Source organism: Globicephala melas, chromosome 19 (assembly GCF_963455315.2).
Source record: "Globicephala melas chromosome 19, mGloMel1.2, whole genome shotgun sequence".
Lineage (NCBI taxonomy): Eukaryota > Metazoa > Chordata > Mammalia > Artiodactyla > Delphinidae > Globicephala > Globicephala melas.
In genome coordinates, this window is record NC_083332.1 from 1,185,840 (window position 1) to 1,198,531 (window position 12,692).

The 12,692-nt window shown below is 40.6% G+C and overlaps 1 protein-coding gene and 1 long non-coding RNA gene across 2 annotated transcripts in view; both read right to left on the minus strand.

Moving 5' to 3' along the window:
• Window positions 1-243: 243 nt before the first annotated feature.
• LOC132594058 (uncharacterized) lies at window positions 244-9,814 on the minus strand. The gene is made up of 2 exons (XR_011377003.1): window positions 9,052-9,814; window positions 244-1,938 (listed from the first exon to the last, which is right to left on the minus strand). It is a non-coding gene; the product is annotated as an uncharacterized lncRNA (long non-coding RNA).
• Window positions 9,815-12,692, minus strand: part of ZNF134 (zinc finger protein 134) — a 30,506-nt gene continuing 27,628 nt past the window's right edge. The window contains exon 6 of the transcript XR_009560167.2: window positions 9,815-10,304. The gene's annotated coding sequence lies outside the window, so the exon portion shown is untranslated. The remainder of the gene's footprint in view (window positions 10,305-12,692) is intronic.

Consider the following 12,692-nt stretch of genomic DNA (forward strand, 5'->3'; position numbering starts at 1 on the left):
TCAGCCGCTCCGCGGCATGTGGGATCCTCCAGGACCGGGGCACGAATACGTGTCTCCTGCATCCGCAGGCGGACTCTCAACCACTGCACTACAAGGGAAGCCCTAGATGTTCTATCTTGAACATTTCCTGCTTCAGATCTGGAATTGGCAATTTTTAAAAATACACTATATTCTTTGAGTGAGAAATTGCATTTGAATAACACACCTGAGTAATTGGGATGGTAATTACTCCAGAGAGGACCATCATATGTAGATGTGTTTAATGGAAAGAGGTAAAATAAATATACATGGCTTAAATCAAATACAGATCAAGTTAATATTTATTCTTCTAAGCAAATTTAAAGTTATACAGTGTTTACTTTAATTCTTTTCAATTTCTTTTTTCCCCTTTTGATCAAAGCCCCAGTTTCCACTGTGTACTGTACTTACTTATTAATACCAAAATATTAATATCAATATTTTATGTAAAATAAAATTACACATAAAATGTTAAGATCTTTATAGGTATTTTCAATGCATGTATTTCAGTAGAAATATACAATCAAAATTTATATTTTAAAATATACTTGAAATATTACAATTTTGTATGGATAAACTACAGATTTATTATATGGTCAATTTTATATGTTTTGTCATAATTTTGTCATTGAATTTGATTGTTTTAATTTCATTTTGGTATATTTTTTGATAATTATATATAAAATATTTTTGTCCAAAATTCAAAACTATAACTTAGGTAAATTTGCATATGTCTAGATTCTATTCCTGTTCCTCCATACTGTTTTGTCTCTGCCCCATCACTCTTTTAAGATTCTAGTTAATTCTTAAATATTTTAAAATATTAAAATATGTATTTAAAATGCAGTTGTATATATGTGCATGTGTGTTTATTTACATTTATATTCTTATTCCTTCATAATCATAAGAATAATTGTAGAATACTGTACACTCTACCTGAGGAAGTAAATTTTTTTTAATAAATTTATTTTATTTATTTATTTTTGGCTGTGTTGAGTCTTTGTTGCTGTGCGCAGGCTTTCTCTAGTTGCGGTGAGCAGGGCTGCTCTTTGTTGCAGTGTGCGGGCTTCTCACTGCAGTGGCTTCTCTTGTTGCAGAGCATGGGCTCTAAGCACACGGGCTTCAGTAGTTGTGGCACACGGGCTCAGTAGTTGTGACTCAAGGGCTCTAGAGCGCAGGCTCAGTAGCTGTGGCACACGGGCTTAGTTGCTCTGCGGCATGTGGGATCTTCCTGGACCAGGGCTTGAACCCGTCTCCCCTGCATTGGCAGGCAGATTCTTTACCACTGCGCCACCAGGGAAGTCCCAGAAGTAAAATTTATACTTTAAGACAGGACAAGAAAAATTACACATAAAATTCTCTTTGTGTTTTTTTGAGCCTCCTCCGTCCCTCCCTAATGTGCAGTGTGCATCTGCATTACACATTAACCAGAGCTCCTCAAGGTGGAAGTGCCTGCTCAATCGTAATGATCAATTTTTTCCTTTCTTCTGCAGTGTTACTTCTTAAAATGGTGTTCATTCCCAGCTCTCTAGGGGGTCATGGTGACTTGCTGTTTGCTTTGTATGTGCTTACCTGGACTTTGTATCCTTGGTGGACTTTATGTAAAATATATGTTATTTTGATGTACAATCCTTTCTCAAAAATGTATATGACTGTGCCTTCAACTTCTAACAGGCAGAGCAGTTCTCAGACCTTTCTGAGAATCTGCTTTCCAGCTTATAATCTTCAGTTTGGCTTGAATAAAATTCTCTTTTTTTCTTTTTAACTTGATAGTTAATTGAATTTTTGTGGATATAACTCACCTCCATTTTTTCCCTTAAGAATATATCCTGGGGATTTCTCTGGCGGTCCAGTGACTCTGCGCCTCCACTGCAGGGGTCACAGGTTTAATCTCTAGTCAGGGAACTAAGATCCTGCATGCTGCGTGGCCAAAAAAAAAAAAAGAAAACAAAAGATATTTCCTGAAGGTAACATCACGCATGGGCATGGTAAGGAGAACCTTCATTCAAATTATGCCTGTAGAGAAAGATAGTATGTGAATGGTGCATCATTTATTCAAACAACAGCCTTTATGTAAAAAAAAAATCAATTTAGATGAATTTCATAAGGATTCCAGTTAATTTTTCATATAGATTCCAACTGATTTTTTAAAATTAATTAATTTTATTTTTGGCTGCATTGAGTCTTCGTTGTTGCATGTGGGTTTTCTCTAGTTGTGTTGAGCGGGGGCTCCTCTTCATTGTGGTGCATGGGCTTCTCTTTGTGGTGGCTTCTCTTGTTGCAGAGCACGGGCTCTAGACATGTGGGCTTCAGTAGTTGTGGCACACGGGCTCAGTAGTTGTGGCTCACAGGCTCTAGAGCACAGGCTCAGTAGTTGTGGTGTATGGGTTTAGTTGCTCCATGGCATGAGGGATCTTCCTGGACCAGGGCTCAAACCTGTGTCCCCTGCTTTGGCAGGCGGATTCTCAACCACTGTGCCACCAGGGAAGCCCCCAACTGATTTTTTACAGTTGCATTATCAATTAAATGGAGGAATGATATCCTACACAACAATTCACATGTAGCTGGGGCAATTGGACATTCATAGGAAAAAAAAAAAACAACCGACCTCAACCTAAGCCTCAAACAATATACAAAAATTAACTCAAAATAAATCACAGGTTTAAATCTAAATTGTAAAACAATTTAAAGAAATTTAAAAGAAAACATTTAAATTCCTAAAAATAAAATAATAATAAAGTAATTAAAAAAATTTTTTTAAAGAAAACATAAAAAAATCTTTCTCACCTACGACTAAGCAGAGATCTTAGACATGGCAACTGAAGTAAAATCTATGGGAAAAAAAAGTTAAACTTCCTCAAATTTAAAAACTTTTTCTCTATTGAAGAACTGTGAAGAGGGTGAAAAGGCAAGCTACAGAGTAGGAGAAAATATTTGCAAACAGAATACTCAGCAAGAGCCTTGTTCTTAGAATATATAAAGAGCTCTTAAAATTCAACAGCAGTCCAACAGGAAAATAAACAAAAGACAGAACCTGAAGAAGAGAAACAGATGACAAATAAGCACATAAAATGATATTCAATATTATTAGGCATTAGGGAATGCAAATTAAAACCAGAATCAGATACATATATCAGAATGGCTAAAATGAGAAAAAATAGTGATGACGCTAAATGCTGGTGAACATGAGAAAGTGAAAGTTTTATACCTTTCTTGTGAGAATATAAAATGATGCAGCCACTGTGGAAATAGTTTGGAAGTTTTTTACAATAGTAAAAATGCACTGCCCCTATGACGCAGCAATTGCATTCCTAAGTATTTGTCCCAGAGAAGTGAAAACATAATAATACAAAATCTGCACACTGTACAAATGGCAGCTTTATTTGTGATAGTCCCAAACTGGCAATAACTCAGTTATCCTTCACCAAGAGAATAGTTAAATGAATAATGATATAGCCATAGCATGGAATACTACACAGCAGTAACATGGGATGACTGTTGATACACGCAATGACTTGGCACAGATCATAAGTCCATTACACTGAATTTAAAAAACCAAGCTTAAAAGGTCACAAACTATAAAATTCCATTTGTATAACATGTATAACACAACCAAATTATAGAGGTGGAAAACAGATTAGTGGTGGCCTGGGACTGGGAATGTGGGGGTGGCAGCGGGGGGAATAGGTAAGGTGAGGCTATAATTGTAGCACAAAGGAAACTTGTGGTGACAGGAAAGTTCTGCATCTTGAATTTGGTGGTATTGCATAGAACTATACACAGGTACACATACACACAAGTACATATAAAACTGGTGTAATCTGAAAAAAACCTGGTTATTTTGCAGGTTTTTTGCAACATCCTTGATATTTTGTTTTTTTTTTTGTTTTTTTTTTTTTTTTTTTGCGGTACGGGCCTCTCACTGTTGTGGTCTCTCCCGTTGCGGAGCACAGGATCCAGACGTGCAGGCTCAGCGGCCAAGGTTCACAGGCCCAGCCGCTCCGCGACATGTGGGATCTTCCCGGACCAGGGCACAAACCCGTGTCCCCTGCATTGACAGGCGGACTCTCAACCACTGCGCCACCAGGGAAGCCCCATCCTTGATATTTTAGTACATCTTTGTAAACTGTTACCATTGCAGAAAACAGCACAAAAGTACATGGGACATCCCTGTACATTTTTTTTTTTTGCAATTTCATATGAACCTACAATTATTTAAAATTTAAAAATAAAAATCATATGTGTGTGTGTATATGTACATATATGTGGATATACACACATACACATACAGGATGATGGAGAAGCAAATGTGATGTATCCAAATAACATATTGTCACTTGGCAATGAAAAGAGATGAACTCAGGAGTTCCCTGGTGGTCCAGTTGTTAGGACTCCACACTTTCCCTGCCGAGGGCCCAGGTTCAGTCCCTGGTTGGGGAACTAAGATCCCGCAAGTGGCATGGTGCGGTCAAATAAATAAATAAAATGTTTAAAAAGAGAGAGAGAGAGAGAGATGGACCCATGATTTACATTGATGTGGATGGATTTCAAAACTGCTGAGAGAAAGGAGCCTTACCAACAAGAGTACATACAAAATAATTCCATTTATATAGAGTTCTGTAATAAGTAACCTAATATTTGGTGGAAAAATAAATTCAAACCATTGTTTTCTTTAGGACTGGGGGTGAGGGCTGACTGGGAAGGAGCATGAGAGGACTCCCTAGGTGATGGTAATGTTCTATATAACTCGGTAAATATCCATTTACAATTAGAGGATTTCACTGTATCTATATTTTATATCAAAAGGATGGACTGTTAGGAATTCCCTGGCAGTCCAGTGGTTAAGAGTCTGGGCTTCCGCTACTGGGGGCCTGGGTTCGATCCCTGGTTGGGGAACTAAGATCCTGCAAGCCGCACAGCAAAGCCAAAATAAATAAATAAATAAATAAAATAAACAAATATTGAACTCCGTGATTAGCATGCTGAATTATTTAAGGGAAGTGTACAGATGTGCGTAATTTACTTTGAATGTATAAAAAAATAAGATGGATTTATGGGTGGATAGAGCCAGGTGCTAAGTTTACAGTTAGCTGTCCCTTATGAAATTTATTCTATTTTGCTGTTTATTTGAAACCTTCACAATAAAATAAGGGAAAAAATCAATTGCAGATGGATTGCATATAGATTACAGAGGGATTTATCTTTAAATGGAAAAAACACTCAATGGATATAATTCATATGAACAAAACCTCTTTGAATTTCTCAATTACATTTAAGGGTTTAAAAAGTGTTCTGAGATCAAAAGTTTTGAGAACTTCTAGCCTAGAAAAATATTTGCTTATATGCATTATAATACGTAGACAAAAACATGTATAGTATCATTGTTGTACCTGTCCCAAATTGGAAGCAACCCAAAGGCTCAGCAGCGGGAGAATGGCTAGATAATTTATGACAATAGAATTCTTAACAGCAGTGAAAATGAGTAAGACAGAGAACATGCAGTGACGTGGATGAGTCTTACAGAGATTTATTGTGTGAAAGAAGTTAGACCAAACAGATTCCATAAGATATGATTGCATTTATACAAAGGTATAATACAGGAAATTTTCGACTATATGTCAAAGAACTATACACTACAGGGAACACTATCAGGAAAAACCATTAAATGATGTCCTAAAAAATAGATGATTGGGGCCTCTCTTGTGTCTCTGGAAGCCACTTAAGAGGCAGATAGGGTTGAGGGACATCCCCTCCCGCCACTCTGAGAAAATAGAAGAGTTTACTGGAAGTATTTCAATCCAAAAGCTGCCATTGTGTGAGGGATCCTTTCTGAGAAAATAACTAAAAGTCTGGCTGAAGCAACTTGATGAAGAATCAAGTTTGTTGGTCTACCTTTGTGCCCAGTGAAAATCATGTTGTATATTATGGACAATTGTGCAAATCTGAATCTCTCTTTAATGCAGGGGAGAAAGAGTTCATGCATTTTACTGTTGTCCATTCCATACGTAACTAAACGTAAATTTAAGTTCATTAGTTTTAAATATTATTTGTCAGGCTTAATCGAATTTCCGTTTTGCTTCACAGTCTATAAACTCCCAGGGTCATCGCAGCATGTGTAACAGCAGCGTCTCCTACAGTGCCATACCTTACTGAGGATTCTCAAAAAAGTGATTCTGAGAGTTGTGACCCCTATACCATGAGGAAGAGCTTTGATTACACCCTGAAAACCTGGTACTGTGTCTTGGAATCTAACAGGATAAAAAAGAGCAAACTATAGGGCACCTCACTAATCTCCAAATACCAGGTAAGTTTTGTGTGATTTTCCAAATTGACAGGAACTACATCTGAGAGGGTTTTTTTAAAAAATATATTTATTTATTTGGTTGCATTGGGTCTTAGTTGTGGCAGGTGGGCTCCTTAGTTGTGGCATGTGCACTTATAGTTGTGGCATGCATGGGGGATCTAGTTCCCTGACCAGGGATTGAAACAGGGCCCCCTGCATTGGGAGTGTGGAGTCGTACCCACTGTGCCACCAGGGAAGTCCCTTTTTTTTTTTTTTAATGTGGACCATTTTTAAAGTCGTTACTGAATTTGTTACAATATTGCTTCTGTTTTGGTTTTTTGGCCCCGAGGCATGTGGGATCCTAGCTCCCTGACCAGGAATCTAACCCACAGACCACTCAGGATGTCCCCATCTGAGAGTTTTTAAGATCTCTTTTGAGCAGATCTTGTTGCTGCTAGAAAATATAAAATGAACAAGGAAAGGATATAGAAGTAAGGAGTAGCAAGGACTGAGTAAGAAAGGGTCTGAGCAAAGTCAGTATTTACTGTTACTTTGAGGTGGTTTCGCCTGGGAGGGGATCCCATCAAGGTAGGGTAGGAATCGTTTCCTCTAGGGGTGCGTCATGTTCCCATGTAAACTGAGATTAATCAGAGCGGGATCAAGCCCTAGACCACAATTTTCACTTTATAGTTATGAATTGGAGTAGAAAATGACCCAATGTTTGCAGTCAGCAAATGTCATCTGGCAACCTTGGTTTACGAACTGGAAAGCATTTGGATTGGTTTGACATGAAAAGTACTCACCCCTCTCCCAAACCTAAGTCCTGTGAGATTTGAAGTAATGGGAGAATTAAGGATTCTTCTTTGTCTACTGTGTATTCACAGGCAAAAAGAATATTAGAGATAAACAACCAGGACCTACTGTATAGCACAGGAAACTATATACTCAATATTTTGTAATAACCTATAAGAAAAAGGAATTTAAAAAAAAGATACATATTAACATGTATGTGTAACTGAATCACTTTGCTACACACCTGAAACTAACACAACACTGTAAATCAACTATTCTTCAATTTTTAAAAAAAGAATATTAGGGAATATATGAATTTCTATTAAAAAAAATGGAAAAGGTAAACCCAAAATAGTGTGAGCAAGCTTTATAGTGGAAAAATTTGGTGCACAATTGTATATACATGTGTGTGTATATACATTCTCAAGAAATGAAATATATTGCCTCTGCATTCAATCTGATACAATAGGATGTTTTGTTTGAAATACAAAGAGGAATTCCAGCCTCACACAGTTAATTGTGAATATCCCATGAAGTCTTTGGAAGACTCCCCTATATATCCACAGGAGAATAAAACTGAGTAAAGAAACTTAAAAAGAAAAATGAAATGTAATTCCAGTGGTAATATAGAAAAGCCAAAAAAAAAAAAAAATAGTGCCATAAAATCCCTGAGTATCTTACGTAAAATAAAATCTTAAATTGAAATACTTTTTTTTAAAATTTTTTGGTGGGGGAGGCCCACACTGCATGGGCATGTGGGATCTTAGTTCCCTGACAAGGGATACTATCTCTGTTTTTATTTATTTAGGCTGCGTTGGGTCTTCGTTGCTGCGTGCAGGCTTTCTCTAGGTGCGGTGGGGCAGGGGGGCGTGCTATTCTTTGTTGCGGTGCGCGGACTTCTCATTACAGTGGCTTCTCTTTTTGCGGAGCATGGGCCCTAGGCACATGGGCTTCAGTAGTTGTGGCTGGCAGGCTTAGTTGCTCCGTGGCATGTGGGATCTTCCCAGACCAGGGCTCAAACCTGTGTCCCCTGCAATGGCAGGCAGATTCTTATCCACTGTGCCACCAGGGAAGTTTTATACTATTTCTAAATATCCTCAGCCATTTCTGAAGGACGTGGTAAAACTACGTTCACGGTCTTTGTATAACTATTTACCTATAGGTCCCGATTTGGCTAAATCTAATAGGGCAGTTTCTGTTTTTTGTTGTTGTTTTTTTATAATTCCATTTTTAATACATTACCTTAATCAAAACTGCCTCAGGGGCTTCCCTAGTGGAGCAGTGGTTGAGAATCTGCCTGCCAATGCAGGGGACATGGGTTCGAGCCCTGGTCTGGGAAGATCCCACATGCTGCAGAACAACTAGGCCCATGAGCCACAACTACTGAGCCTGTGCGTCTGGAGCCTGTGCTCCGCGATAGTGAGAGGCCCATGCACGGTGATGAAGAGTGGCCCCCGCTTGCTGCAACTAGAGAAATCCCTGGCATAGAAACGAAGACCCAACACAGCCAAAAATTAATTAATTAATTAATTTAAAAGAAAAAAAAAAAAACTGCCTTGGAGATGGGACTTCCCTGCCAGTCCAGTGATTAGGACTGTGCTTCCATTCTGGGGGCATGGGTTCGATCCCTGGTTGGGGAACTAAGATCCCACAAACTGAGCAGTGCTACCTCAGAGAACTGGCACTTGGTAGACATTTGCATGTGAATAAAGAAGGAAAAGGGTAATTTAGTGCCCTGTAGAGGACATATTACACCCCATGAAGAAAAAAGCAATCTTCGCAAAGCGTAACTTAGAGACACGCGTGTCATGGGTGATGAGCACGAAGGGGCTGAGAGTCGGGAAACATAAAGCCACGAACACACATGTGTTCACCAGCCATTGGGCTGGATTCACACTTAAGACTACACAGAAAGTCAAAATGGAAGAAAGAGAATAAAGTAAAACAAAGAAGCTCACCAAGATCGGGATGGTGCCTGTGGCTCTGGCCTCGTGGGATGGTCTCAGGGAGAGGCTGTTGCTGTGAATGTGTTGGACTTGCTGCTTGTGTCTGTGCAGGACAAGGATCGTGGAGCCACTAGCCCAGACCATGAGACACAAAAACACAGTCAATGAAAAATATTATCCTTGCCAGAAGTGAGCTTGTAAGTTTGTCTGGAGTAGGCTCAGAACAGTATTCATATACTTTTCCCAAACTTACATTTTTGGTGTTGCTTAGGCCATGCACCTTTATAGCAACATCATATTTACTAGGAGATTCAGGATCCAGCAAGAGGAACAGCAGAAGCCAGTGTACTTTGGGATTCTAATTTTGACCTCCATCCACTTAGAGCTACTGGGACAAAGTTGTTTTTTTTTGTTTGTTTTGTTTTTGCGGTACTCGGGCCTCTCACTGTTGTGGCCTCTTCCGTTGTGGAGCACAGGCTCTTGACGCACAGGATCAGCGGCCATGGCTCACAGGCCTAGCCGCTCCACGGCATGTGGGATCTTCCTGGACCGGGGCACGAACCCGTGTCCCCTGCATCTGCTGGTGGACTCTCAACCACTGCGCCACCAGGGAAGCCCTGTTTATTTTAATATATCTTTATTGGAGTATATTTGCTTCACAATACTGTGTTAGTTTCTGTTGTACAACAAAGTGAATCAGCCATATGTATACATATACCCCCATATCCCCTCCCTCTTGAGCCTCCCTCCCATCCTCCCTATCCCACCCCTCTCGGTCATCGCAAAGCACCGAACTGATCTCCCTATGCTATGCTGCTGCTTCCCACTAGCTATCTGTTTTACGTTTGGTAGTGTATATATGTCGATGCTACTCTCACTTCACCCCAGCTTCCCCCTCCCCTCAGGAAGCCACCAAGGAGGCAGGTAGTGCTGAGGGAAACCCCTCTGGCTACTCTGTGAAAATAGAACACAAGTTTATATCCAGCAACAACCAGGAAATATTTCAGTCCAAACACTGTCATTTCATGAGGGATCCCTTTGGAGAAAAGAACTAAGCAGTTGGCTAGGACAAGTTAGTTGAGGATTTGTTCTGTGGGTCTGAGACTTCATCCAGTGATCAAAGTGAAAGTATAAAAGCAAAGAAGTGAGGAGTTACCCAGGATCCCAACTTTCATCTGAGTGAGGAAGATAATCACCCAGTCTAGGTTAGTAGAAACCATCACATCAGTACCTGAGGGATAATGTTTAATTGTAGTCAGAAGAATCTGAAAAAGAAAAGAAAGACTATATTAAATCTTATTCCCAAAAGTGTTCAATGTTTAATCTGACATTAAAAGCAAACTGAGGGCTTCCCTGGTGGCTCAGTGATTAAGAATCCACCTGCCAATGCAGGGGACACGGGTTCGATCACTGGTCCGGGAAGATCCTTCATGACGTGGAGCAACTAAGCCCGTGCACCACAACTACTAAGCCTGCGCTCTAGAGCCTGCAAGCCACAACTACTGAAGCCCACGCACTTAGAGCCTGTGCTCCACACAAGAGAAGCCATCACAGTGAGAAGCCCACGTATGACAATGAAGAGTAGCCCCTGCTCACTGCAACTAGAGAGAAAGCCTGTGCACAGCAATGAAGACCTGGTGCCACCAATAAATAAAATTTAAAACAAAAAAACCTGAGAATGTCTTTATGAAAGCAAAGGTTTTTTAAATTATTATTGAAGTACTTTATGTAAAAGCACAGTTCTGAAAACAATGTAAAAGTAGGGTACCAGCAGACATACTCTGCCATATACACAGACTGTAAAACTTTGCAGCTGTAACAAATTAATCTGGAAATTATCTACACTACTATGGAGTTATCATCAAAATGTATTTTAATTGCAATAAAAATCAGGGTGCAGGGAACTTCCCTGGTTGCGCAGTGGTCAAAAATCCGCCTGCCAATGCAGGGGACACAGGTTCGATCCCTGGTCCGGGAAGATCCCACATGCTGTGGAGCAGCTAATCCCATGTACCACAACTACTGAGCCTGTGCTCTAGAGCCCATGAGCCACAACTCCTGAGCCCACGTGCCACAACTACTGAAGCCCGTGTGCCTAGAGCCCGTGCTCTGCAACGAGAAGCCACCGCAATGAGAAGCCCATGCACCGCAACGAAGAGTAGCCGCTGCTCCATGCAACTAGAGAAAGCCCACGCACAACGAAGACCCAACGCAGCCAAAAATTAAATAATAAATTAATATTTTATTTATTTATTTATTTGTGGTACGTGAGCCTCTCACTGCTGTGGCCTCTCCCGTTGCGGAGCACAGGCTCTGGACGCGCAGGCTCAGCGGCCATGGCTCACAGGCCCAGCTGCTCCGCGGCATGTGGGATCTTCCTGGACTGGGGCACGAACCCGTGTCTCCTGCATCAGCAGGCGGACTCTCAACCACTGCGCCACCAGGGAAGCCCCAATAAATTTTTTAAAATGCTGTGGAAGGGGCTAGGTGGAAGCACAGAAACCATGTAGAAGATTCTGAGTGTGAGATGATGGTGGTTGTGACTCGGAGGGAGCAGGGTGGATGATGAAAAGTAGTCAAACCCTGGTAGCTTTGGAAGGTGAAGGCAATGGGACTCCTATGTGATAGACGTGAGGAGAGAAACAGAGGCTTCGAGGATGAGTCTGAGAATTTTTTCCTGGACAACTGGAATATGAGGTGCTCTTGAGAGAAATAGGGGAGGTTGAAGTTGGAGTAGGTTTTTATTACTTTTTAAATTTTTTATTATTATTTCTTTTTGCCCACACCACGTGGCTTGCAGGATCATAGTTCCCTGACCAGGGATCAAACTGCTGCCCTCGGCAGTGGAAGTGCAGTCTTAACCACTGGACTGCCAGCGAAGCCCCTGGAGTAGGTTTTTAGGGAAATAGAAACTTTGGATACATTTTTGTATGGTACATGTGATGTATATAGAATTAGTACTTTAAGTCTATTGAATTTGTTACAATATGATTCTGTTTTATGTTTTGGTTTTTTGGCCCCGAGGCATGTGGGATCTTAACTCCCCAACCAGGGATTGAACTTGCACCCCCTGCATTGGAAGGCCAAGTATTAACCACTGGACTGGCAGGGAAGTCCCAGTACTTTATTTTGTTTAACAGGTAAAGAATTATGTTAGGGGGAAAATTAGTGTTGGCTTCCCAAAGTGCATTTTCTATATTAAAAAATAAAGTCAAGGGCTTCCCTGGTGGCGCAGTGGTTGAGAGTCCACCTGCCGATGCAGGGGACATGGGTTTGTGCCCTGGTATGAGACGATCCCTCATGCCGCGGAGCGGCTAGGCCCGTGAGCCATCGCCGCTGAGCCTGCACGTCCAGAGCCTGTGCTCTGCAATGGGAGAGGCCACAAGAGTAAGACACCCACGTACCGCAAAATAAATAAATAAATAAATAAAGTCAAGATTTGGAAAAATAAAAGAAGGAGCTTGGTTATGAACCTATTCAGTCTCAGGTACCTGCCAGACATCTAAGGATAATGTCCAGTAGGAGTTAGGTACAAATCTGAAATTTGGGAGAAGTAACTTGGCTGAATACATCCATTTGAGAACTGTTAGATGGTATATCAGTCATAAGACAGGGTGAGATCCCACAGAAATGAAATAAGAGTTCAGGATAGG